The 25,573-nt window shown below is 42.7% G+C and overlaps 1 protein-coding gene across 1 annotated transcript in view; it reads right to left on the bottom strand.

Annotated features, from left to right (window-relative positions):
* The window catches only part of LOC8026296 (medium-chain acyl-CoA ligase ACSF2, mitochondrial-like), a 138,323-nt gene that overhangs the window by 98,420 nt on the left and 14,330 nt on the right, over positions 1-25,573 (bottom strand). The window lies entirely within an intron of this gene.

Raw genomic sequence — 25,573 nt, 5'->3', positions numbered from 1 at the left:
CCGTAGTGATGTCATCTTATGTTTCGTTCTGTTTTTTAGTGTATTTTTTTATTTTTACCTTTTTATTGCTATGAGTAAACATATGGGCGTCATGCAATGGAACTGTCGCGGCCTTCTTCGTAATATTGATGACGTGAACACGTTTCTTGATGAGCTCCATCCCGTGGCGCTCTGTATACAGGAAACTCATCTCAATGACAACCATACACAGACCTTACGTCATCACCAAGTTTTTAGAAAGGATCGCCTTTCCCCCACTCCTTCCGGTGGTGTTGCAGTAGTAGCGCAGAATGGGGTGGTGTGTGCTCAAGCACCTCTTCAAACACCACTTGAGGCAGTGGCAGTTCGTGTCCTCTTTGATCGCCTCATCACCATTGTATCGCTCTACCTTCCACCTAACAGTCCATTGCATCTCCATGAACTCCAAGGCCTCGTAGATCAGCTGCCCAAACCTTTTTTAATCTTAGGTGATTTTAATTCCAACCATCCTTTGTGGGGAAGCTCTCGTCAAGATTCCCGCGGTGGAGTTATTGAACGGCTCTTATCGCTATCTGGACTCTGTCTTTTGAATAAGAGAGAACCAACCTTTTTTAGCTCTGTTCATAACACAACCACATCAATATATCTTTCCATATTATCACCATCTTTATTTCCATGTTTTTCAAGGCAGGTTTTAAATAATCCTTTTGGAAGTGATCACTTCCCCATAATTTTAGAAACAGTTATACCTCTTCCTTCGCTTTCGACCCACCTTCCAAGGTGGAAGTTTGAGAAAGCCGACTGGGCTCTGTTTGGTTCAGAAGCTGTGTTTGACCCCTCTTTATTTACTAGTATGTCTGCAGGGGAGGCGACAACTTATGTCACTGAATGCTTAATTAATGCTGCTGCTTCGTCTATCCCACAAACCTCTGGTAAGCTCCCCAGGAGATGCAAACCCTGATCGAACGATGAGTCTACAGCCACTCGAAAAAAATAAAATAGGGCTTGGGGAATCTTCCGCCGATATTCGACGCCTCTTAACTTGATAGAATTTAAAAAAAGCAGAGCCAAGGCTCGATGGACGAGAAAACAGGCCAAAAAGAAATCGTGGGTTAAATATATTTCAACCCTAAATAGCTTTGTACCCTTAAAAGAAGTGTGGGACCGCCTGCGAAAGGTAAGAGGAGATTACCAATCCTTTCGAACTCCTGTCTTTTCCTCCTCCTCTGTATCACTCAAAGATGAAGCAAACATCCTTGGCGAACATTTTCAGCTTATGAGTAGTTGCTCAAATTTCAGCGCAAAGTTTAAGCAATTCCAGGCTATTGCTGAAAAGCAGTCAATCTCCATGTTAGGGTCGGCCACTGTTTCATACAACAAACCATTCACTATGGGTGAACTCAAAGTAGCACTGGCTACAAAAAAGCAGGCTGCACCAGGCCCAGATAAAATTCATTATGAAATTCTTAGACACCTGTCCCCTGAATCACTTTGCCATTTGCTGACGTTTTTTAATCACCTATGGAAACAAGCTGCATTCCCTCAGTGCTGGAAATGTGGTCATGTTATACCTCTCTTGAAACATGGGAAAGATCCCTCTGTCCCCACAAGCTACCGCCCCATCGCACTCACTAGTTGCCTGGGGAAGACATATGAAAGGCTCATTAATCGGCGTCTTTATTTTTTGGATGCTGAGAACTTTTTTTATGTTAACCAGTGTGGATTTCGAGAGGGACGATCAACCACAGATCACTTGGTTCGTTTAGAAACCCTTATTCGTGAGGCATTTGTGCCCCGACAACATTGTGTTTCGGTATTTTTTTGATATGCATAAAGCATATGATACCGCATGGAGGTATGGAATCCTTCGAGATCTGTACAACTGCGGTGTGCGTGGTCGATTGCTTCAATGCATACAAAACTTCCTAACCAAGCGAACCTTTCAGGTTCGCTTGGGTGGCACACTGTCAGATGTTTTTAGCCAAGAAAGTGGGGTCTCTGAAGGAGGAGTTTTAAGCGTTACCCTTTTTGCTGTTAAAATCAACAGTCTTGGAAGGGTGATACCGCCATCGGTATCTTATTCTCTTTATGTAGACGACGTGCAGATCTCCTTCTCTTCATGTAACCTCTCCAGTTGTGAACGGCAACTACAACTCACTATCAACAATATCAGCAAATGGGCGGATGAAAACGGTTTTAAGTTTTCTCCCGAAAAAACTGTTTGTGTTCCCTTTTCATTGCGCCGGGGTTTGTCGTTGGACCCCACTTTGCATCTCAATAATATAGACATATCTGTTCAACAGGAACACAAATTTCTTGGTGTAATGTTTGCAGGAAGCTTTCGTTTGTGCCACATTTGAAAAAGTTGAAACGCAAATGCTTAAGTTCTTTAAATGTTTTCAAGATGTTGTCCCACATTTCATGGGGATCGGGCAGGCGATGCCTCTTACGATTATACAACTCCCTGGTTCGGTCTCGCCTTGACTACGGTGCAGCCGTGTATGATTCGGCACGATCCTCTACTTTGAAGATGCTAGATCCCGTTCACCACTTAAGGCTCAGACTTGCCTCCGGTGCATTTCGCACATCACCTGTGTTAAGCATATATGCCTATACACATCAGATGTCGCTTGAGAAACGCAGACAGTACCTGAAAAGGTACTGTCTGCGTTTCAGCATTCCGCCGGTACGCAGGCAGACCGGCGGAATGCTTTACCTCGGCAACTTAATCTGACACGCTGCTTCTGATTTTGTAGGGCGACATCGTCGGTACTTGGGAGCAAGCCGTGCTGTACGGGTTTTCGGCTGGAACGTTTCGGCCAGTGCATCGCTGCCGTGTCATCCTGTCGTCGTCGCGTCCGGCCAGTGCATCGCTACCGTGTCATTTTGTCGTCGCTGCACGCGCTCAGTACTACTACTACGTGTGAGTGATTGATAGGCTTGTTATCAGTCGACCAAAGGACTGGCAGTGCCATCAAGCGTCCAGTACAGCGCTCTACAAAAGCGTGGGAGGCGGAGCGATTCATCGCAGACCGGCGGAATGCTTTACCTCGGCAACTTAATCTGACACGCTGCTTCTGATTTTGTAGGGCGACATCGTCGGTACTTGGGAGCAAGCCGTGCTGTACGGGTTTTCGGCTGGAACGTTTCGGCCAGTGCATCGCTGCCGTGTCATCCTGTCGTCGTCGCGTCCGGCCAGTGCATCGCTACAGTGTCATTTTGTCGTCGCTGCACGCGCTCAGTACTACTACTACGTGTGAGTGATTGATAGGCTTGTTATCAGTCGACCAAAGGACTGGCAGTACCATCAAGCGTCCAGTACAGCGCTCTACAAAAGCGTGGGAGGCGGAGCGATTCATCGCAGACCGGCGGAATGCTTTACCTCGGCAACTTAATCTGACACGCTGCTTCTGATTTTGTAGGTAAGCACTGTTTTCGCTGGCTCTTCACCGCGTTTTTGACTGCTCGCATTCCGCTGGTCTGCTGCCGTGTTGCGTTGTGTTGCTTCCTCGTTTAGTATCTTTTTTTCAAAATGAGTGACTGCATCTCATGCCAGAAACCGGTGGCATCTGAAAGTTCTTCCATTACATGCTCAGAGTGTGAGCACTGTTATCACGTTGGGAAGTGCTCTGGAGTTACAAAAACGTTACTTAAGTCAATGCCACAGGAGAGTCTCGATCACTGGGTATGCAACACTTGCAAATTGCACGCTCGACGTTCGTCTACTTCTTCGCTAGAATCTCAGTCTGCACGGGAGGGTCCTCTGACCTCGTACGTCCAGACAGCTAAATCGTCGGTGCCTCCAGCTGCAATTGCGGTTAGCCAAAACCAAACACAAAGCACCGAACTGAATGTGGCAAACATGCTGGTGGCTATGAATGCAAAGCTGGACACGCTCCTAAATTTGAAAGCAACGGTGGATGGTATGGAACACTCCCTTCAGCATATGTCGGAGAATTATGACGATGTGTTGAAACGTGTGGGTGAGCAGCACGAGGAAATAAAAGGCTTAAAGAAAAGGGTCACAAACTTGGAGAAATCAGGGGCCGGAGCAGAAATTGACCAACTAAAGCAGAAAGTCCACGACCTGAAACGGAGGAACCGCAAACAAAACTTAGAAATACACGGGATCCCCTCAAGTGCAAATGAAGACCTCATGGCCAAACTAAATGAGCTGGCAGGGCAACTTGATGTTCCCGACTTGACCTTAGATCAAGTTGTTGTAGCACACAGACTTGCTTCACGTCTAGATAAAACACCCGGAATCATTGTTCGATTTGCTAGCCAGGCAACGCGAGACCTGTGGCTAGATAAGCGGGCAAACCTGAAACGTGCTCGAAGCAAGGTTTATAGCTCGGAAAACCTGACACAGCAAGAAAAATCGCTTCTCTGGGAAACGAAAGAATGGGCAAAGGCGAAGAGGTGTCAGTTTGTCTGGAATAGGAATGGAAAGGTGTTCGTAAGAGAGAAGGATGGGGCTCGGTCGTATCTAATAGTAACGAAGGATGACTTGTCAAAACTAGACTAATTTCGTTGCTCTTTCAGTTGGTTACTCTAAATTTGTTTTTTGTTTCTAAACATGAATGACAAGCCATATTTATCGTCACGTGAGGTTGGGCTTATTTTTAAACATAAACATAATGTACCGGTTAGTCTGTTTCACCTTAATGTACATTCGGTAAGAAATAAAATCGAGGAACTAGGCATCTTTTTGGGGAGTTTTGATTTTATGTACGATGTAACTATGTTGACCGAAACATGGTATAGGTCAAGGGATGAAGTTGACGCGTTAGAAAATTATGAACATTTCAATTTATGTCGTGATGTTAAACAAGGAGGCGGTGTATGCATGTACGTAAAAAAATGTTTTGAGTGTGTCATGATTGATGAGTTTACGATTACCAAAAATGACTACGAGATGCTGACGTTAAAACACCATAAATCTGTATTTTGTGTTGTTTATCGACCGCCAAGTGGAAATATTACTGCTTTTCTTGAATATATTGATTTGTTTTTGAGGTTTATTTGTGAAAATGAGTATATGGTTTTCTGTGGTGGCGATTTCAACATAGATATGCTTACGTCTTCACCACGTCAACTAGAGTTCCTTTCTTTATTTCAGTCTTACGGTTTGCTTAATGTTATTGTTCAGCCTACTCGTATTACACCTAATCACGAAACATTGCTCGATCTTCTCTTAACAAATGTGTGCGAGTCCGATGTAATCTCGGGAGTATGGGAGAAACCATCAGTGACCATCTGCCAATTTTTATGCTTGCTGACATAGGCTTTAAGAGAAAAAAAATTAGTTCACAAGATGTCTATTTTAGAAATGTAAGCGCAAAAAACCTCGAAAAATTTGAACAACAAGTGAACTCTGAGGACTGGGGAGTGGTTCTATCTAGCGTGTCGGCAAATGAAGCCTTCAACTTTTTTTTAGAAAAATTTAGTATAATATATGATCGTTGCTTTCCATATCAATTGCATAAATTTCACAAAAAATCCCGTAAACCTTGGGTTACGTCTCGGGTATTAAACATGATAAAAAAGAAAAATGTTCTTTATCATAAATTTGTACTTAGCAAACATGTTTCCATTTTGTCTGCCTTCCGAAAACAGCGGAACGCGGTAACTAAAGCCCTAAGACAAGCTAAACACGCATACTTCAACAATTTGTTTAATGGGGATATGCGGTCCGATGTGGTTTGGAAAAAGTTGAATAGTTTAAAGAAAAATGGATTGCATATAGATAAGATAACAACACTTAAAATTGATGGTATTGATATAAGTGGTGTGGCTTTAGCAGAAAAATTTAATGAATATCTTGTTGAACATCTTCATAGTACACATAGTGAGCATGCCTCCAAATATATGATCAGCGTGCATGACAGTTTGTTTCTTCATCCAACTGATGAAGATGAAGTATACTCAGTTTTTCAAGACCTAAAAAATAGCAGGAGCAGTGATTTTTATCAGCTTCAAATTAAACCTATTAAGCATGTACTACGGTCTATTGTTCCGTGTTTGACACATATTTTTAACCTAGCGTTGCAAACAGGGGTTTTTCCTAAGAAAATGCAGGTGGCAAAAGTTTCAGTTTTACATAAAGCTGGAGATAAAAATAACTTAGGAAATTACAGGCCTATTTCCGTATTACCAATATTTTCGAAAGGTCTAGAAAAAATTTTACATAAACGATTATACTGTTTTTGTGACAAATTTTCAATCCTGACACCCTGTCAGTTCGGGTTCAGAAAAGGTCACTCCACTGAACTCGCGCTGTTAAAGCAAAAAGAATTAATTTTAAACAATATTGAAAATAAACTGGTTACACTCGGAGTGTTTATAGATTTTTCGAAAGCATTCGATCGCCTTAATCACGTAACGTTAATTCAAAAGTTATACATGTTAGGTGTTCGCGGTGTCGCTCTTGAAATGATTAAAAGTTACTTTGAAAACCGCTATCAATGTCTAGAAATCAATAAAAATAGATCCGATCTCAGGAAATTAACAGCAGGCGTGCCTCAAGGCAGTATACTCGGGCCACTTCTTTTTGATTTATATATCAATGATATAGTACGTATTGATGATACAGTTAGTTACATCATATATGCAGATGACACCTCTCTCTTTTTCTCAGGGAACGACGCTGACCAAATTATTCAAAAGGCAAATCGATATCTTGAAAAGCTAAATGCTTGGACGATATTAAATTCCTTAGAAATAAATGTAAATAAAACCAAAGCCATTCTATTCAGGTCACGTAATACAATATGTACCTTCATGACTACCCCTTCGCTTGGTGGAAATGAAATAGATATAGCAGAAAATGTAAAAGTACTAGGAATAATATTTAACGAATACCTGTGTTGGGACGAAACTGTGCAACAGATAAGTAAAAAGCTATCGAAAGTTGTTGGGGTTATATATAAATACCGAAATATGATTCCCACCTCTGTTATGCTACTTATATACAAGTCTCTTTTTTACACATACTACAACTATTGCTTTCTAGTATGGGGTAATACGACTGCTACGAATCTCAAAATAATACATACTCTTAAAAAAAAAAGCAATTCAAGGTTTATGTCATGCAGCATACGATAGTCATACCGAGCCATTATTTCATAAATTTAATATAGTGCAAATTCCAAATCACTATAGTTATAAACTTTCACTTTCCTACAAAAGGTCTATTAGACAGAGCGAAAATATGTATCTATCAATTTCCCAACTTGCACTTAGACAAGCAAATTATCCAACTCGTAATGCTGAGATATGGATAGTGCCACAATCAAGAACAAACTATGGGGATCAGATGTTAAAATGTACCCTCCACCGTCTTCTTAATCGTTTTTATGAACTTGATATAGATATCTTCAGTATGTCCGACAAACAAATATGTTCACTTTTTGTCTAATGGTTACTCCCATGTAAGAAAAAAAAAAGTTCAGTATAACACGATTGTATGCGTTTTGCGCGTGTTGTTATTTTTTTTTTACATACTTTTTCGTTTCTTTTTCTCCCCCTTTTGTTTACATTCTCTGTTTCGCAATATAGATGATGTCTTTTCCATGCTATAATGAATATGTCAAATGCTAGTGTCTTTACGTTTATGTTTGTTCTTCCCTGGGCTGCTATGGGGGCAGAGGCTAGTCAAGCAGCGTGTCAGTTGCTTTTTTCTCTGCCTCCTTTCTCTGTTTCAGGGATCAATAAAGAATTTGAATTTGAATTTGAGTCTTTGTTATGCTTATCGGGTCTATTCTAATCCACAACACCCAGCTTACAGTGCCATTCGTACCTGTCGTTTCTTTTGACTTTTTGAAAACAAGCCGAGCATTGTACGGCCACTCAACTTTCGCATTCAAAATTTCAGTGCTTCCCTTCATGTCCCACTTCATGATGTTGCCGTGCTAAATTACAGGGACAGAGTTGCTCCTTAAGACGAAGTCCCAATCGTTTGCGACTGGACACTTACAAAATACAGTAAGTGGGTTACCTCCCCACAAGTTCTTCAGCAAAATTCCTTTCATTGCAGGAGACATATAGAGGTTACACTGAATTCTATACCGATGGGTCGAAATCCTCGTCTTTTGTTGGCTGCGCAGTATATTCTGGTTCCGTCATGAAATCTCTTCAACTTAACTGTGTGGCAAACATGTTTTCTGCAGAGCTTTATGGCATTTTACTATCTGTTGATCACATACTAAAAACAATATAAGGAAAGCTATTCTCTTTGTTGATTCTCAAAGCGCATTACTCGCTGTGTCTTCACTGCTCCCTACAAAGAATCTGCTTACCCTACATGTACGAGGTACATTATATGGAGCCCTCCGACTCGGAGATGACATAAAATTTTGTTGGGTGCCGAGTCATGTCGGGATTCCAAGGAATGAGAAAGCCGATAGCTTGACTGCATCTGCCAAGGATATAGTAGCAACTTGGGGATTACCTCATCAAGATTTGAAGCCGTTTTTGAAGAAATCACTCTTGATGTCATGGCAGTTGGAGTGGGACAGAGAGTATGACAATAAGCTTCATGTTATAAAACCCATTTTGGCCCTGTGGGAGAGCTCGTTTCACAGGGAACGGCGTGTAGAGGTTCTGCTCTGCCGCCTAAGAATTGGCCACACACGCTTGACGCACTTGCACCTTCTTCGTGACGAAACTGTAAAGCTTTGTGCCCATTATGGGAAAGGCCTTACAATGTTACACATTTTATGGCATTGCCCTTTGCACAATCAGTTGCGCCGGTCTAGCTTCCCTGAACTTTTTAGAGGTTATCTTCCCTTTCATCCAATGTTTTTACTTAGTGACTGCCCTTTGTGCCTTTTCACCGTGTTCTCGACTACCTAAAGAAAACTGGCTACCTACACCAGTTGTAATTTTTTATACTGTTATCTCAAACCGTATTGTTTAGTGCCAGCTAAACAACATTGAATTGACGCAATATGGTCTCCGTTGTCAATGCCCCACTAAAACCCTAATCATCATCACTTGTGATTATCTTGCTGCAGGGTGAAAAGTAAAACTTATGTACTAGATCCATTGCATGTGGTTGCAACTATAACAATCAAAGAGTCACGTGACGCCCGTCAATATATATCACACAGAAGGAATGGGTGTCCATGGACGGGCGCGTTAGTGATGAGCGCCTACCACACATTTGTCTACATCCGATGCAGTCCTTTAAAAGGGACACAAAACTCAGGTATGCTGTTTTCATGCCTCTTTATTCAAAAGCTTTGAGAACCTCAACGCGGCTTCGTGACCAAACATGTTCCCTACAGTGAGGCCTTTCCTCCAACCAACCACCTAATTTGGTAGACGTTGAGAGAACATCGTAGCAAGTAAAGCGCTTTACCTATGATGCAGGTGTCGTCACACTCGAGGTCGTACTCCCGTGATGCAAAGACATCTGCCTCGTTTGAACAGTGTTTCGAATTCAGAACTTGTTTTCTCTCCGAGCTCACACCCACCTTTTTTGGGTAATTCACTTCGGACCAAACACGTATTGCAAGCGCCGACTGGGGACAACGATATACTCTAATATCCTAGAAGAGGTACACATCTCGCGTGCAATTTCCATACGAATCCAACTGCGTCATGTTCAGATTGGCGACAAGCCTCGTTACGCAAAGAAAAAAGACCAATATTCCAATTGCGTGAAACCTGGTTTGTGTTGACGTCATGATGAACTTCGGCGTGCACTCGGGCCTGTACGTGTATAAAAAGAACTTGCCAGTGGAAGGAGACTTTTATTACCCCTTTTCCAGTATTTTGTAATGTCACGACGAGTATTTTGTTTTTCGCGGCCTGTCTTGTTTTATCGTTCCTGTCCAGACATGGAAGAACTTGCCGCATATGTTCAATGGTAGTGAGAAACTTTTTTTTTTTTTTTGTATAGAAGAACATGTCGTTAATTTTACTGCTCGACATCTGCTGCAGCATCATCGACTCTAGTTTGATAGAGAGGTCCAGTTTTTTTTTACTGCGGTCTTTTTTTTTTGTTTCTTTCGACACGTGAACGAACATGTTACTTGTTTCTCGCTAGCGACACAACTGCTGCAGGTATCGTCGGCTCTTGAATCGAGCTCTGTTTCCTGCACAGTGACAACAAAACGAGACAGGCCTCGTTTTGTGTTTTTACTCTCTAGACGAGTAAAGGTGCGCTAATTTATTTCATAGCGCAAGTGCAGATTCATTCCTGTCATTACGTAAAGAAGAAGAAAATGTATGCGTTAAGCTAATGCGTATGTCTGACCTGCACCTGGAGCGTTGACGTCACGGCGAATGAACAGGATGACTACGATTCCTGCAAGTGAGCACACTCCAGTGTTTTTTTTTTTATTCAACACCGTCCTATTGAAAAAAAACGAGTTTAAGCTGGTCCCAGCTTCAAGCTCGGTTATTGCTCCAGCATGCAGTTTGGCATGCTGGTCATGCTGGTTGATCTGGTCCCAGCTTCAAGCTCGGTTATTGCTCCAGCATGCAGTTTGGCATGCTGGTCATGCTGGTTGATCTGGTCCCAGCTTCAAGCTTGGTTATTGCTCCAGCATGCCCAGTTTGGCATGCTGGTCATGCTGGTTGATCTTGTGCCAGCTTCAATCTTGGTTATATTTCCAGCATGCCCAGTTTGGCATGGTGGTTGATATGGTCATACTGGTTATGCTGGTTGATCTGGTCCCAGCTTCAGGTTGAGTTGTTGCCCCAGCAGCCCGGTTTGGCATGCTGGTTAAGCCGGTGGATTTGCCCACCAGTTTAACCAGTTTAACATGATACACAGGATAAACAAGACAGACGCTTCAGAGAAGCCAGCACCGCATTCAATTTATTATTTTCGTACCCGCGGCCTGCTCACACGAGGTTATCTCTCAGCACGAAAAATACTAGCCGCACGCCAAAAATATGTAATAACAATAAAAACTGCTACACGGATGAGAGAAGCGAACCTGGGTCCCGCCAGTAATGGGGGCGAAGCGCCCTCTTGCGTAGTCGGCAAAGGCGAGGACATCCGTGTGCCTTGGATGGCATTGGCGATAACCGCGGCACCACCGCCATTCACGTGCACACACATGTTCGAAGACATGAAACGACACCTCAGACGGGGCGTCCAACTTCTTTCCGCGCTGAAGGGACTGCCGCTCGCTGTCTCCTCAAATCCCGTTTCGCGTGCACAGCCGTCCCTTTGCAAACCTGTTCAAGATAGCCAAACGTGTCTCAAATGCTCCGTTCCTTCTACTCTCTCTCTCTCTCTCTCTTTTCGCACACAAGGGAAGCCCGCAACGCGCCTGAAGCGCCCGGTCGTCTACCAAAAACGAGAGGACAAAGAACAGCACGTGGCCTCGCCCCAGCCTAAGCCGACCTTGGCTCGCGCGCTCCCAGCAATGGCAGCTCCACCGCCTCTAGCCGACCTTGGCGTACACTCTCCCAGCAAGACCAGCTTGACCAGCTCGAACCAGTTTGGGCCACCTTCAGCACCAGCTCAAACATGGGCGTACCAACCGGGGGGGGCAAAGGGGCGCTTGCTCCCCCCCCCCAATTCTCAGAGTGATGGGGGGCAAGGCAAGTGTCCCCCCCCCTTGGATCAGCCGCCACTGGGCAGGGCAAACACTGGCCGGCGGCGCCCAAGGAATACAAGGGACACCACCCCCCGACCCGCGGGGGCATATTTTTAAAGCGCAGGCGATACAAACCCTAGACACGGCGCTCACGCCGGATTGGCTGGTTCGTGTAGATCGATTTTTTTTATCGAATAAACGTTGAGTCTAACGGGATTAGCCAGCTTATCCTCAACCTCGCTCAATCTTCTAGTCCAGGAGCTGATGGCATTAGGCCTTAACTACAGAAGCTTACTCTGCTATATTCTAGTTATTCGTTCCAGCTTTTGTTTCAACAGAGTTTAGGTCAGGGATCATTACCGAAAGACTGGAAACGCGCGAAGATTATTACGGTATTTAAGTCTGGAGACGTTTCACTTGCTAATAACTACCGTCCAATTCCTCTAACAAGCATACCCTGCAAACTGCTGGAACATGAGATTTACACCCACCTGGCTAATTACCTTTCAGACGCTAAATTCTTTTTCCCGAACCAGCACGGTTTACGAAAAGGACGGTCTTGCGAAACTCAACTATTTGAATTCATTACTTATATACATGAAAACGTTCACCCACGGGTGCAGACGGACGCTATTTTCGTCGATCTCACAAACACGTTTGACCGAGTCTTGCACGAACGCCTACTAGAAAAAATTGAAACTTCAAACATTCACCAGTCTCTTGGTAACTAGAACAGGGAATTGCTCTCCCTTAAAATTACATCAGTTTCAATATCTAACGTCTCTTCTCGCAAAATTTCGGTAAAATCTGGAGTCCCTCAGTGATCGGTCCTTGGTCCGCTGCTTTTCTTAATTTATGTAAATGATCTTCCAACTCCATTTGTTCAGAAGGCAGACTTTTTGCGGATGAGTGCGTAATATATAGGAATATCGTCTCAACGGTCGACAGCCTCACCCTGCGGCGTGATCTAGATCATCTATCACCATGGTGTGAGAAATGACAAATGACCATCAATATCTTGAAAACTACATTTCTTACTGTTTTTACGAAAAAAAGATGATTACCAACAACTACGAAATTAGCGGCTATAACCTCGAAAAAGTTACAAATTATAAATACCACGGCATAACACTAACTTAAAATCTAGATTGGAAATTGCATATTGGTTCTATGGTTAGTAAAGCAAATCGTACCTTGGGTTATTTCAGAGGGAATTCGTATGGCATCCTCTGATGTACGTTTGCTGGACTGCAAGTCTTTTATCCGTTTGACTGTCGAAAATGCTGAAATAAATCGGAATCCCTGGCAAGACTACTTAATTAATAAACTCGAATCTGTGCAAGATAGAACCGTTCGTTTTATTTTTAGAAACTATCCTTTTCCGTCGAGTGTGACAGCTCTCAAGTCCAAAGCTTGCCTTACATCACTATGCTCTAGGCGTAAAGTATCATGCCTCTCATTTCTCCACCAAGTTTTCTACCATAATCCGGATCTTAAAAATGTGATTCTACTACCTCCCTACCAAATTTATTCTCGACTCGATCACCAGCAGAAAATTGGGTTGCCATCAAGTCGCAGAAAAATGTATTTCGAATTTCCTTTAAACCTAGCTATTGGTGAGTGGAATAATCTACCTGAAAGCGTGGTGAGCACTCCTGATTTCGTGTTGTTTAGAAAAGCTTGCGAAGAATAATTTTGCTAAACTTGTTTTATACATGCAATTTGAATGAGTAGATCCCCATTACTTTTTAGTTTTGTGTAATCTCAATTTTGTTTATGCATTTTATGTACTGCAAATGTGTTTCGCACTCCTGAGCAGTCCTGTTTGCGTTTTTTTTTTAGAAATGCTTGCGAAGAACTATTTTGCTAGTTTTGTTTGTATACATGCAATTGGAATGAGAACTTTTTATAGTTTTGTTTAATCCCAATTTTTTTTAATTTTTTATTCTTACGTATTTTGTGTAATACAACCTGTTTGCACCTTTTTCTTCCCCCTCTAGTAATGCCCTCGGGCGATTCGAGGTAATTAAATGAAATGAAATAGGCGCTGCCGCCGTCAACATAGGCAGTGGTTACAAGGCAAGTTTCCGAAGCGGTTGCGAAACTTAGTTGTAAGACGAAACACTGCTGAACTAAATCATCTGGGACTCCATTTACGGATGGGCATGCGGGACAGCGGGGCTTGGGTTGCCGGCTGCGAAGCGGCGTGTACGTGGGTAGAAGGGGGGGGGGGGGGGGGGGGGGCTAAGTGAGTTAATAGTTTCCAATTAGCAGCCGCACACTGTTGCCACAAAGCGGCGTGAACGCAGGCGCGGGGCGGGGGGGGGGGGGGAGTTAACCGTTTTGAGTGATACACGCGCCGTCCAAATCTGAAATAGAAGCTCCTGCGCGTTGCCAACCAGCCAATCCGGTGTGAACGTCGTTGCTGGGGGCTCTATCACCTGCGCCGTAAACGTTAGTGATGGAGCGAATCTGCCGAACCTCAGATCCGGCAAAGTTTTTTACATGCCGAAATTTAGAAAAAAAGTTCGGCAAAGATTCGGCAAAAATTCTGCAATGTCTGCGCACGCGCACGAAGGCGACGGGGCCATGGGTCGCAAATGGACGCCGCGCAGTCGCGCGATTACCATCGTACAGTTTAGTACAGCCAGCGGTTACGGCAAGGTGTGGAGTAGGCGACACGGTAACTGTGCGTTTGTGAGCTTTTGCGTGTATGGTCCTCTTCAATATTTTCTGCCTCGAGAACAGAAGGTCGACCAGTAATTCACGCAGTCCACTGCGTAAGTGACAAATGATTCGGTACCTTCTTTATAACGTGATTTTCATTTCACCTTTTCATTGACAAAACGAGGTAGTTGAAACATTGACTAACAGCTTACAATTACCCTCAGTGCTCGCAGCCCACTGCCGCCAAACGGGCAGAGTCACAAGAGCTTGCCAGAATGTATGGGATGCAGCTGGCATCCTCGACATAAAGTGATACATCTTTTCCCCCTTCTTTTTTTCCTTTTTACAGACTTTCTGTAGTGTGCATGGTTTTGTTTTTTCACATGTGGCGGCGGGCTGGCAGGCGCTCTGCGTGAGGGCTTTCACCTATCCGCCTAGCTGCGCAAACCACTACATGAACCCCTTCCAGTATGTGCAAATAAAAATTATTATTATTATACATAAAAGAACACGCATTTACCTTGTTAAATTCGTGTTCAAATAAAAATGTATTATTATTATTATTATTATTATTATTATTATTATTATTATTACTATTATTATTATTATTATAACAATCCTATTTTCGCTCACAAGTAGTTTTGCCAAAACAGAATAATATTGCTTTTTAGTTCGCGTTATTTCGCGATTTTCATGTATCTGCATAAAACTAAACGCAGGACTATCATGCTCAACGTTGCAAGCCGACATTCCTAACTCTCTCCGTCTTTCTAAACGTCCGTGTGTGTCGTAACACCAGAAACCGGAATTTTAAAGGTTAAAAACGGCAGGTTGCGAATATCGAACGCACACTTTTATGCAAAGCTAACGTCCAGTGACTGAAATCGGAAAACATGCATATTTACAGTAATATTACTATCGGTTCTGGGGAAGGCTCAGCGACCGTTGCATTTGTTTTTGCGCACGAAACGGCGATTCCCAGAGAGAGTACGGACGCAGTGATTGCCTTTATTTTAACAATGTAAACACACTTGCAGGCGTGCGCTGATGAAGTTTCAAAATCAAAGCACTCGTAGCGTGATTCGTGACTGCGCCGGCTACTACCCAACCTCATTGTAACGGCACTTTCTGGAAGCAGACACTACAATTGCAAGTAAACACACAAGAGCGACACCGATACAATTATCTTGCAGAGTATCACCTTATTCAGTAATAACTGTGTCAGTAGGCGCAACATGTATTTAAGTGCTTGACTTTTTCCTGTCTAGCTCACCTACGTACAGTGTCTCGTCGGCTCTTCAGAGATTAGTGAGTGTTGATGAGTTCGACCCCTCATTTACCGTCTCTTGTCGGTTGTCCCCACGCCTTCAGTCTTCAATATTCGCAAGGGTGGTTATCTGAGTCTGTATCTGGACGACTATTGCGCAAAAACTTTGCGTTCAGACAGCAGTTCAAAACCTTACTTTAATTATTCGTAACGCGTTAGACCTATATATTCCGAAAAAAGTCAATCGCACATCAAAATATCCTCCTTTGTTTTATTCCGAATTAAATTGTATTTACAAAAAAGCAGCGATGTCATAAACAGTATAAGAAATCGGGACTAGAGGTTTCCTTTAAGAAGTTTGCTATTTATCGTGCTTTGGTAAATATGCTCTACGCGCGCGACAAAGCGATTCATTTGGAATCTGTTGAACGCAGTCTGAGCGTGATAATTTTGGAAGTTTACAAAAGAGCATGTACGTGCAAAAATAGGGGAAATACTTTGCATAACAATTCCGTTTACTATTCCTCAAGTCAGAAGGTTGCAGATATTTTTGCAGGTCACTTTAGTTCATGTTTTTTCCTTGAATTCACCTTCGGTGCGACTATGACAATCATGATAGTTTTCCTTTTTATGATATAAATGATGAGAAAGTATTGCGAGCGATAGGGGGCCTCCAACCTAAACGGTCCTCGGGTGCTGACTCAGTCTCGTGTTTTATTATCAAGGGTTGCGCGGACATACTGACTCCTATTTTACGGCACAACTTTAATTCATTGTTTCAGTCTGGTATTTTCCCCAAGCAATGGAAAGAAGCTGTTATAGTTCCGAATTCAAGGCGGGAGATGCTTGCCTCGTGAACAACGACAGGCCTGTGTCTCCACTGTGTGGGTTTTCGAAAGTTTTTTTTGGAATTATTGCGCAAAGACGACTTTCTTTTTATTTTCGCCAAAAAATGAATCCTGCGCAGCATGGATTCCTTCAGGGGAGATCAGTTGAGACTAACATATGCACATTCTTCAAATACTCGTCTCCAGTCGTTTTTGACCAGGGGCAAGTTGATACTGTGTACTTTGATATGTCGAAGGCAATCGATACGGTGAATTATGTTTTGCTATTGTCGAAACTGCGGTTGTATGGTTTATGTACTTTGTATCTTGCTTGGTTTGAATCATACCTTTTTTGGCGTACAAACGCGGTTCAGATTTCGAATATTTTATCGGATCATATCATCTCTACGTCAGGCGTTCCACAGGGTTCAAAATTAGGCCCTCTCCTTTTTCTGTTTTTTTTATAAATGATATTGTTTCCGCTGTCAAGAGTGCTAAAATCTGTTTCGTCGTCTGTCGCAGACGTCGCCTGTTCGCAGACGACATCAAACTTAATATCTTGGTGCGTGGCTTTGAAGATTGTTTATTACTAAACCAGGATATTGACCGTGTGTCAGTGTTGTGCTCATCTAATCTGTTGTTCCTTAACTCACTAAAAACAAAAGTTATTTCTCTGTCCAGAAAGCGTCACCCGATTGTTTTTCAATACACCCTACCGAATGCGACAATGATTCAGCGTGTGACCACCATGCGTGTAACCTTCACGTTATCTTTGATAGCAGTCTTTCATTCAAGGAGCACGTCATTTCATGACGTGCTCCTTGCACTGGGCGAGTTCTCGAGTTACAGATACTTGGTTCATTTGTTTTGTTCATTGGTTCGACCAAGACTTAAATTCAGTTCCTTAGTGTGGAACTCCTTTTCTGTGAATCACTGCAACGAAATTCAAAGAGTTCAGGAGCGTCTGGTTCTAAATGCATACGATAGATACTTATATCGTCGTTGGTATTATAGTTACGAATCACTACTTAAATACTTTAACTTACGAGAGCTTAGTAAACGGCGTACCATTCGTGATTTGTCGTTTTTGCATAAAGTCATTTGTGGTAGAATTGATAGTATTTCACTTTTATCATCAGTCAACTTTCATGCACCTTTTCGTACTCGTAGACTTCATTTGCAATTTCACCCAAATACACCATACCATGCCTCGCCAATGTCTAGGATCCAGCACCTTTGTAACGAGCTTTCTTTTCCTGATCTTGACATCTACGCAGATACGTTTTTTTAATGGCGAAGCATTTATAGAGTGTGAAAGTTTATTAGCGTTTCTAGCATTGTGTTTGCTTTTGATTTTAGCGCGATGTGTTACCTGTAGCGTCTTCATATATGTGCATATTGTGTTTGTTATTTTTGTAGCTCGTATTGATTAACCTGTGCCTTAACCTGTGCCTTAACAGACAGATGCATCTTTAATGTGATGGTTATTGTGTTTATAATGTACCAATAAGTAGGCCTTCCTGGCCGTTTTTGGACACTACCAGAAAATAAATTATATTATTATTATTATTACTATTAAGTTGAGAAAAAACACATAAACCTTTTCTGTGAGAAAAAACTAAATGTCATCGTTAAGTCTGGTAACAGTGTATTTTTCCGAATCTTTAGAAAAGTTTGGGAAAGGTTCGGCCCATCACTAGTAAAAATATACGACACGGGGGGGGGGGGGGGGGGAGGGGGCGGGGGTTGGTTTGCTACCCACTCAGAAACAAGTTGGCACGCCACTGAGCTCGAACCAGCTTGACAAGCTTGAACAGGCTTCAGTACTTGCTCCAACCAGCTCAAGTACCAAAATTTGGGGTTTTACGTGCCAAACCAACGACGGGCATCTGGCACGCCTCAGCGGATAACTGAGGATTACTTTGGACCACTTGGGGATCTTTTGACGTGCAACCGAAAGCTCGGTTACACGGGCCTTCTCCGCAATAAGCCTCCGTCAGATTGTGGGCACCTCGGCCGGGATTAGAACCCGCCACATGGGAATCCGTAGGCCAGCGCTCTCGCCTCAGAGCCACCGACCAGCTCAAGCACCGGCTTGCCCAGCTGCACTACCAGCTCTTACCAGCTTGAACCAACTTGACCAGCTTGAACCAGTTTGACAAGCTTGAACCAGCTTCAGTACCAACTCACTCTAACCAGCTCAAGTACCAGCTTGCCCAGCTGCAGTTCAAGTTTGAACCAACTTGACCAGCTCGATCCAGCTTGATCATCGCCTAGACCAGTAGGAACCTGGTCGAACCAGCTTTAAAACAAGTTAAATCATCTTGACCAGCTTGATTTTCTTGTTGGTTTTTTCACTAGGGTGGGTTTTATAAAGACTCAATGGCCCCGCACTTGAATTAAAAAAAAACAGTCTCGCTCATCTTTCTTTTTTCAAGGTAAACAGACTAATCTGGAAGTCTTGCGTGTTCTTTGATAATGAAACTTTAGTTTCAGCATTTGGATGAATAGGGCGAGCACAGATCACCTACTCACACATCTGGGAGTTCCATCTATTGTCATCACCCATCTCTTCTAAAACCAAACAAATAAGTACGCAGTCAAATGAAGGCCTAGCGGTTTCCTTGCTAATAGCACCTTTGTTCCATCACTTTAGGAGTCTACACTGCAACGATGGCTATCTACAGGACCAGACCGTAAAAACCGCCTCCTAAAGGACGAATATCGTCTAGTCCCCGCAGTCTTCTTCCATTCCCTGACCGACGTCGCTGTTGCCTCTCTTCAGAACAAGTCCATCGCGGTAACAGTCATTATATAATTTCCGATTTAAGTAACAAACTTGCAGCTATTTCAAAATGTCGATCGAGTATTATCAAAATGCAAGAGCTTCTTTCGAACGTTAACCTTAATGTTCTAAACGTTGCATGAACGAAGGCGAAGTACGGAGAGTCAACATATGTAACGTAAATTATTTCAAGAATAAAAGCGCTAAAAAACGAGGACCAGTTAAAAGAAGACACACACACAGTAGAGCGCACTTTCAACTGAGGTTTAATCTGATTTAAATCAAAGCAGAAACATATATGCCTTGTCAGCAACCATCCACGTCATGTAAACACATGGTTCACTAATCTACATATAATATTTCTAGCTCGAGCTAACAAAGGACCGAAGATACGCCACCTCCGAATCGTACAATGCTATCGATCGGGCGGTGATGCACGTGTCGCCGTCGCACTTCCTTATGAAAAACGGCTCGGAAATTTCCCTACTCATTTTGTTACAATTCCTGCTCAGGATACCAGTTTCTTGAAACTTTGGGCACAATTGCAGCGCTTTTAATTCTGAAATGTACCACCAACTAGCCCAAGTGATTACCCTTTTAACGTTCCTTTTTTCTGCATGGGTACCTGTTCATCGTTCGCCATGTTATCAACCAGACATATACTTCATCAACGCCATTGCTATTACGGAGGTCAAGGCTAGACATTGTGCCTACGCCATCAAGAATGCAGTGTACCCAGCGAAGGTCATGAACCTGTTCCGGATTCCACCGTTGATAGGACACGCTAAAAGGATCATCAAGATTCTGCGTGCTGAATTGACACCTGGAGGCAGGCGAGACTTCTTCAAGACGGCCTCGAGGTATGGTGCTATTCCATCTACAAGGACGAGAAGGTGGCGGAGTGGAAGTTCAGAAATGTCGCCGACAAGCTGCAAGAAGCACAGAATTTTTATCCCATGCGATTACGGCCGAAAGTTTCAGGGAACTGTTATCCTGAGCAGGAATCGTAACAAAATGACTAGGGAAATTTCGGAGGTGTTTTTCATTAGGAAGTGCGACGGCGACACGTTCATCAGCGCCCTAACGATAGCATTGTACCATTCGGAGGTTGCCTATCTTCAGTCCTTTGTTAGATCAAGCTAGAAAGGTTATATGTAGGTTATTGAACAATGTGTTTACATGACGTGGATGGTTGTTGACAAGGCATATGTTTCTTCTTTGTTTTAAATCAGATTAAACCTCAGTTGCAAGTGCGCTCTACTGTGTGTGTGTGTGTCATCATTTACTGGTCCTCGTTTTTTAGCGCTTTTAATCCTGAAGTGTGCCACCAACTAGCCCAAGTGAATACTCTTTTAACATAGATTATATAAAGAGAAGAAAAAACTGTTTTTCTTCCAAAAATATTTCGAAAGCTGATTGAGGAAGACATCGACCAGGATCTTGAAGAACAATAATCGGTTTCTCCAAAAAGGATACCGACGGGAATTTCACCAGAAGTACTATTCTAATAGACGGTTAAAAAGTGAACTCTTCAATATCATGGCTACTTCTCACCTGTGCTCTCCCGAGAACCGATAGCATTATTTCAGTGCAGATGTTTTTTAAGTCCACCTAGCATTGGTTCACGATGTACCTCCCTCACCTTGCATAGTTTTTTACGAAAGAGTGTGTGCTCTTCGCAATCATGTGGCTCAATACGAGTTATACTTACACGAAAGAGACGTAGAGTCGTACGACGTGCACATGTTTGAGGCAGCATGCACAATCCATGTCAAATATGCTCAGACATTTAGGAGTACTGCTGCAATTTTGTTTTGACGCTCACTGTAAAACTCGGACGTCTCATTCCTGACCACGAGATTAAATTAACTGTGCACTTCTTTCATAATCAGGTGCATACAGTGTTTGTGGTAGGAAACATCGTGAGGAACATACAAGTCGGCGTTCATTTAGCTGCCCGGTTAAAGCGTTATCAGGAACGAGGCTCGGGGTTCTTTCTTGTCGGCATCAGAGTTTCTCACAGTCAGTTTGCGACGACTTCTTCCTCAAACCGTTAACTGCGGCCGTATTTCGCTACCAAAAGAGCTTATTCCAAAGTAGTGCCTCATTAATGTCATTGAGGATTTTGACCAATGTGAAAGGGACATGTACTTTGTGTTTGCCGTGTTTGCCGTTTTGCATCCTGTGAAAGGAGCTTATAGAAGAGCATCCCTCTACCGCGAACATAGATGCGAGTATGTGATCGCGAAAATGTTTCCTGTAACCTTTTCTCAAGATGTAGAGACCTTTGATTGAAAAAATGGCGTATCAATCAACGTGTTTCCTAATGCCAGTGAAAAAAAAAAGTTTAAACACTGAAGGAAGTTGCTGAGGAATTAGAGTAGCATGTTGATCTTCTCCTTATTGAAAACCACTTCGCTAGCATAGCAAACTTTGCGAGGACTTTTTATATGGCAATAGCTTACGCGTTCGCTGCAAAATGTGTCTGACTGGGTTTAGAAAGCAAGAATCTCTGTTGATTCATCTATCGATGGTAGGAACAAGAGGTCGGGCAAAACAGTCTTCCCGCGCAAGGGTGAGATATTGTATTTCCGGATCACGCATGTTATGGAAGAGTTTCCATTTTATTGCGTTTACGACTTTGAAGCGATTTTCGAACCGGCTCAGTCGACGGGGAATGTATACGAGAATCACGTTCCAAGCTCGTTCTGTATACTCTTCAGTCGGTCAAAAGAAACCCTTATTGTTGAGGAATACCTTTATTGCGGACCCGACTATGAAGAAAGATTCATTTCGATTATTAAGTTCCTTGCGAAGGAAATTCCCGTTTAATTAGGTCGAGTGAAGTGCCTCCTCAAACGAGTCTAGATAATGAGGCTGTCCACGCAGTCTTCCCACTGCGGCATTAGCTTTGAAAGCATTAACAAGAAAATGAAAGCTCGCGACGATGACCATATGACGGGAAAGTATAGACTTTCGCTTTGTTCATAATACAACCTAAGCCCCCGGATCGACTAATATACCGTCCCACTCGTTGCACATAACCATTCCTACGACCACAGTTTTATTCTAAGAAAGCTTTACTTGGTTGTCTCAGATGACATTAACATCATTGGAACTTGCCAGAGTTGTAAGCTGCTAGAAGTAGGCAACATCCGCTTTATCGACAGTCTTGCGTTTCTTCATGCATGGCTGGACACACTTATGCAAGGTCTCCACTCTAATAGGATAGAGCATTTTTGTTGCTTTCGACAATCCTTTACCGAACACATTGACCTCCTTGCCCACAAAGGTGTTTTCTTATAATTACATAACAAGCTTTAAAGGTTACGAGGAGCAGAGTCTTCCAACGCGAGAGGACTTTTTTAACAAGTTGAGTGGAAGTGATGTGAGTCAAGAAGACTGCAGACATGCTCAGATTGTTTTCAAGACTTTTGGTTTAAAGACCCTTAGGAAATATATCGACCTTTATCTACGAATGGATTGTCTACTCTTGGCCGATGTTTTCCATAACTTTAAAACTTGGACTCTGGAAACTTACGAAATCGAAGCTTTACATATTGTATCATTACCGTCGGTAAGCATGTCGTGTGCGCTGAAACAGACCAAAATAAAAGTGCAGCTAATTGATGATCCTAACACCTATCTTATGCTGGAGCAGGTTAATCGCGTTGGGATTAGCTAGTGCGAGACCCGTGATGCTCTCGCACATTTTCCGGGAACGAATACATTTAATTCGCAGCAGGAACCGTCTCAAAGTATAGACTTGGATGTATATGGGTTGTATGCGTGCCAAAATGAGAGAAGCTCTGCCAGTTCTAAACTTTGAATGATTGACAGATGACGAGATTCCGTGCCTGAGGATCGAATATGTTCCAGACGACGCGTCGACGGGATACATCTTGTTGGTAGATCTGAAGTACTCTCATAAACTGCATGATTCCCATTCTGACTTTCTCTTAGCCTCAGTGAAACAAAGCGTTCAGTTCAAGTGGTTATCGGACTACCAGAAGGAATTGGTTGAAACTTTTGAAATGCCGAAAAGAGAATCCGATAAGAAGCTACTGTTAAAATTGCACGACAAAACCAAATACGTTTTACACTACAGGAGCTTGAAACTATACGTTCAAATATGGATAAAGGTCACAAAAATTCACCAAGTACTGAAGTTCTCCCAACGAGTTTTCATGAGGGAGTTTATTGATTTTAACCGCAACTTGAGAAAGCAGGCCACTAAAGCGTTCCAGAAGAGTCTTTCAAAGCTCTTTATGAGCTCCATCTATGCAAAAACGATATAAAATGCACGCAAACATGGACACATTAAGCTACGTGTTAAAGAGGATGGTCACCCTTGCGCAATTTTTAGCAGTCAGCTCCGAAGTTGTAATATTCCAGTTTACACCAGCAGTCATCAAACTCAGACAGCTAGTCTACTGAGGGTTTTCAATTCTTGAGATATAAAAGACAGTAATGTATAATTTCTTTTATAGTCAGCCACGCCGGGCGATTTCCACGGCTAGAGTTCTTTATGGAGACACGGATTCCCTCTGTCTGTTTCTTGGACGAATCAGTTGTAGACGACAAGCTGCTCGAACTCCGACACCCATGCTTGGATATATCTGGATATCCGAAAAGCCACAAGCTATTTCAAGCCAAAATACAATGAAGCTCAAAGTGTTCAAGAACGAATATCCCACTACCCACCTGCTGGTTTTTGTTGTTTAAAACCAAGGCTATAGTGCTTCAAAACCAGTAACAACGCTTGTTGCATAAGGACTAATCGAATTAACAAATGTGAATATCGCAAACTGAGCTACGACATGTATAAGCACGCCCTAAAAGAGAAACATTTGTACAAAGTAGAGTAGCAGTTGATTGGTCGTAAATTTAACGAACATAAGAGCATCTTGGTTGAAAAGATTGCTCTAAACCCCTTTGACAGCAAGCGCTACATTTGCAGCAATGAGGTTACGAGATTTCCTTTTGGCCATAAGAACCTTGACGACATGAGTGTTTGCGAAGATGACTGATATCGGCTTTCTCCCGTGACGCTTTCTCTGTTTGTCATCATGATATCAACGAACTATATAAATTGTCACGCGCCTTTTTTGTGTTATGTATAGAGTGATTCGAATGGTCTGTGAAATTGGCACATGCGAAAAATCTATATTTATTGTATTCTTTGGGCATTTGTGTTTGATCGAAATAAAAAGCGAACCACACTGCATTCTGGTCTTGAAATAAAATAAAAGTAAATTACCATTTCTGTTTTGTATTTTTGTCCATGTCTAGAACAGTGGTTCTCAATCATTGATGTTTCGCGGACCCCGTTTAGGTTGGCGGAGATGATGAAGGACCTCGTTCGGAATAAAATGTATAGGTTAATTATGATATGGTTTAATAAGCGGATATAACAACGGGATAGTGTGGAGTAGAATTCTCTTATTGACATAAACACGAGACAATTTGCTCGAAAACTGGAACGTTTCTTCTCAGTCTGAAAAAACGATAACCTTTATTGCCGGGCTTGGGTGGTGAGGCAGGGCTTTGCGGACCCTTATAATGCCTTTTCGGACCCCAAAGGGTCCGCGGACCTCCATTTGAGAACCACTGGTCTAGAACATGGATCCGGATGTCGCACTTCAACATAAGATAGCGTAAGGTTCACCGTCTCCTGCCGAACTTCGACGTTTTACTCAGAGACGGTACACGGGTCGCCGACAGATGCCACTCCTTCCATGGCAATGTTTAGCAACCAATTCAGCGTTTTACCGAGGACGTTGAAGTTAATCAGTTTCAATTTGAAATTGATAACCTTGAATAGAGAAGCCGGCGTTCTTACCACGAGTTTTATCAAATAAAGATTACTAAAAAGGAAAATTTTGCTAAACAAACTAAGCGCACTTGACGCGCAGCCCAAACTGCCACAGCTTTTTGTTATGGACGTGGTGTCTATCAAGGAAATAAAAAATGTCGGCCACAATCTGCCGCTTGACGTGAAAGGCTGATAGAGACGGGTGGTGGGAGCAGAAAGAAATTATGTGATTCGGATGACACTCTGCTTGTACTTGAAAACTTGACAAAACAAACCCGCTTTTGCTCTTCGAAACGAAAGCCTAAGCCAAAAAGAAAATCACAAATAGGCGTGGCACAGCAATGGCCCAGTCCTTGTACGGAAATTTGACAGAAACCGCACTGTAGAAATCTCTAGTATTGCCAACCTAGATAAGCTTCGATCAGAAATGAGCGTCAACAATCAATGACAACTACAGCCAGCACATCATAATTACTTTCGAATTCTTTTGAAAAGCATTTAGAAAAAAACGTTGCTGCAATCACTTAAATGTTTTCACCTGAATTTGCGCTCAATCAAAGATAAAAAATCCGATCTCTGTCTTTTGCTTGATCATTTTGGGCTGTCATTTGATGCTACATTGCCAACCGAGACATCGTCTACTGATTAAACAATCGTATTTCGTCTCCTGTT

Source organism: Ixodes scapularis, unplaced genomic scaffold (genome assembly GCF_016920785.2).
Source record: "Ixodes scapularis isolate PalLabHiFi unplaced genomic scaffold, ASM1692078v2 PGA_scaffold4__175_contigs__length_147842914, whole genome shotgun sequence".
Taxonomy (NCBI): domain Eukaryota; kingdom Metazoa; phylum Arthropoda; class Arachnida; order Ixodida; family Ixodidae; genus Ixodes; species Ixodes scapularis.
The sequence above is the reverse complement of the archived record's forward strand: the minus strand, read 5'-3'. Positions and strand labels throughout refer to the sequence as shown.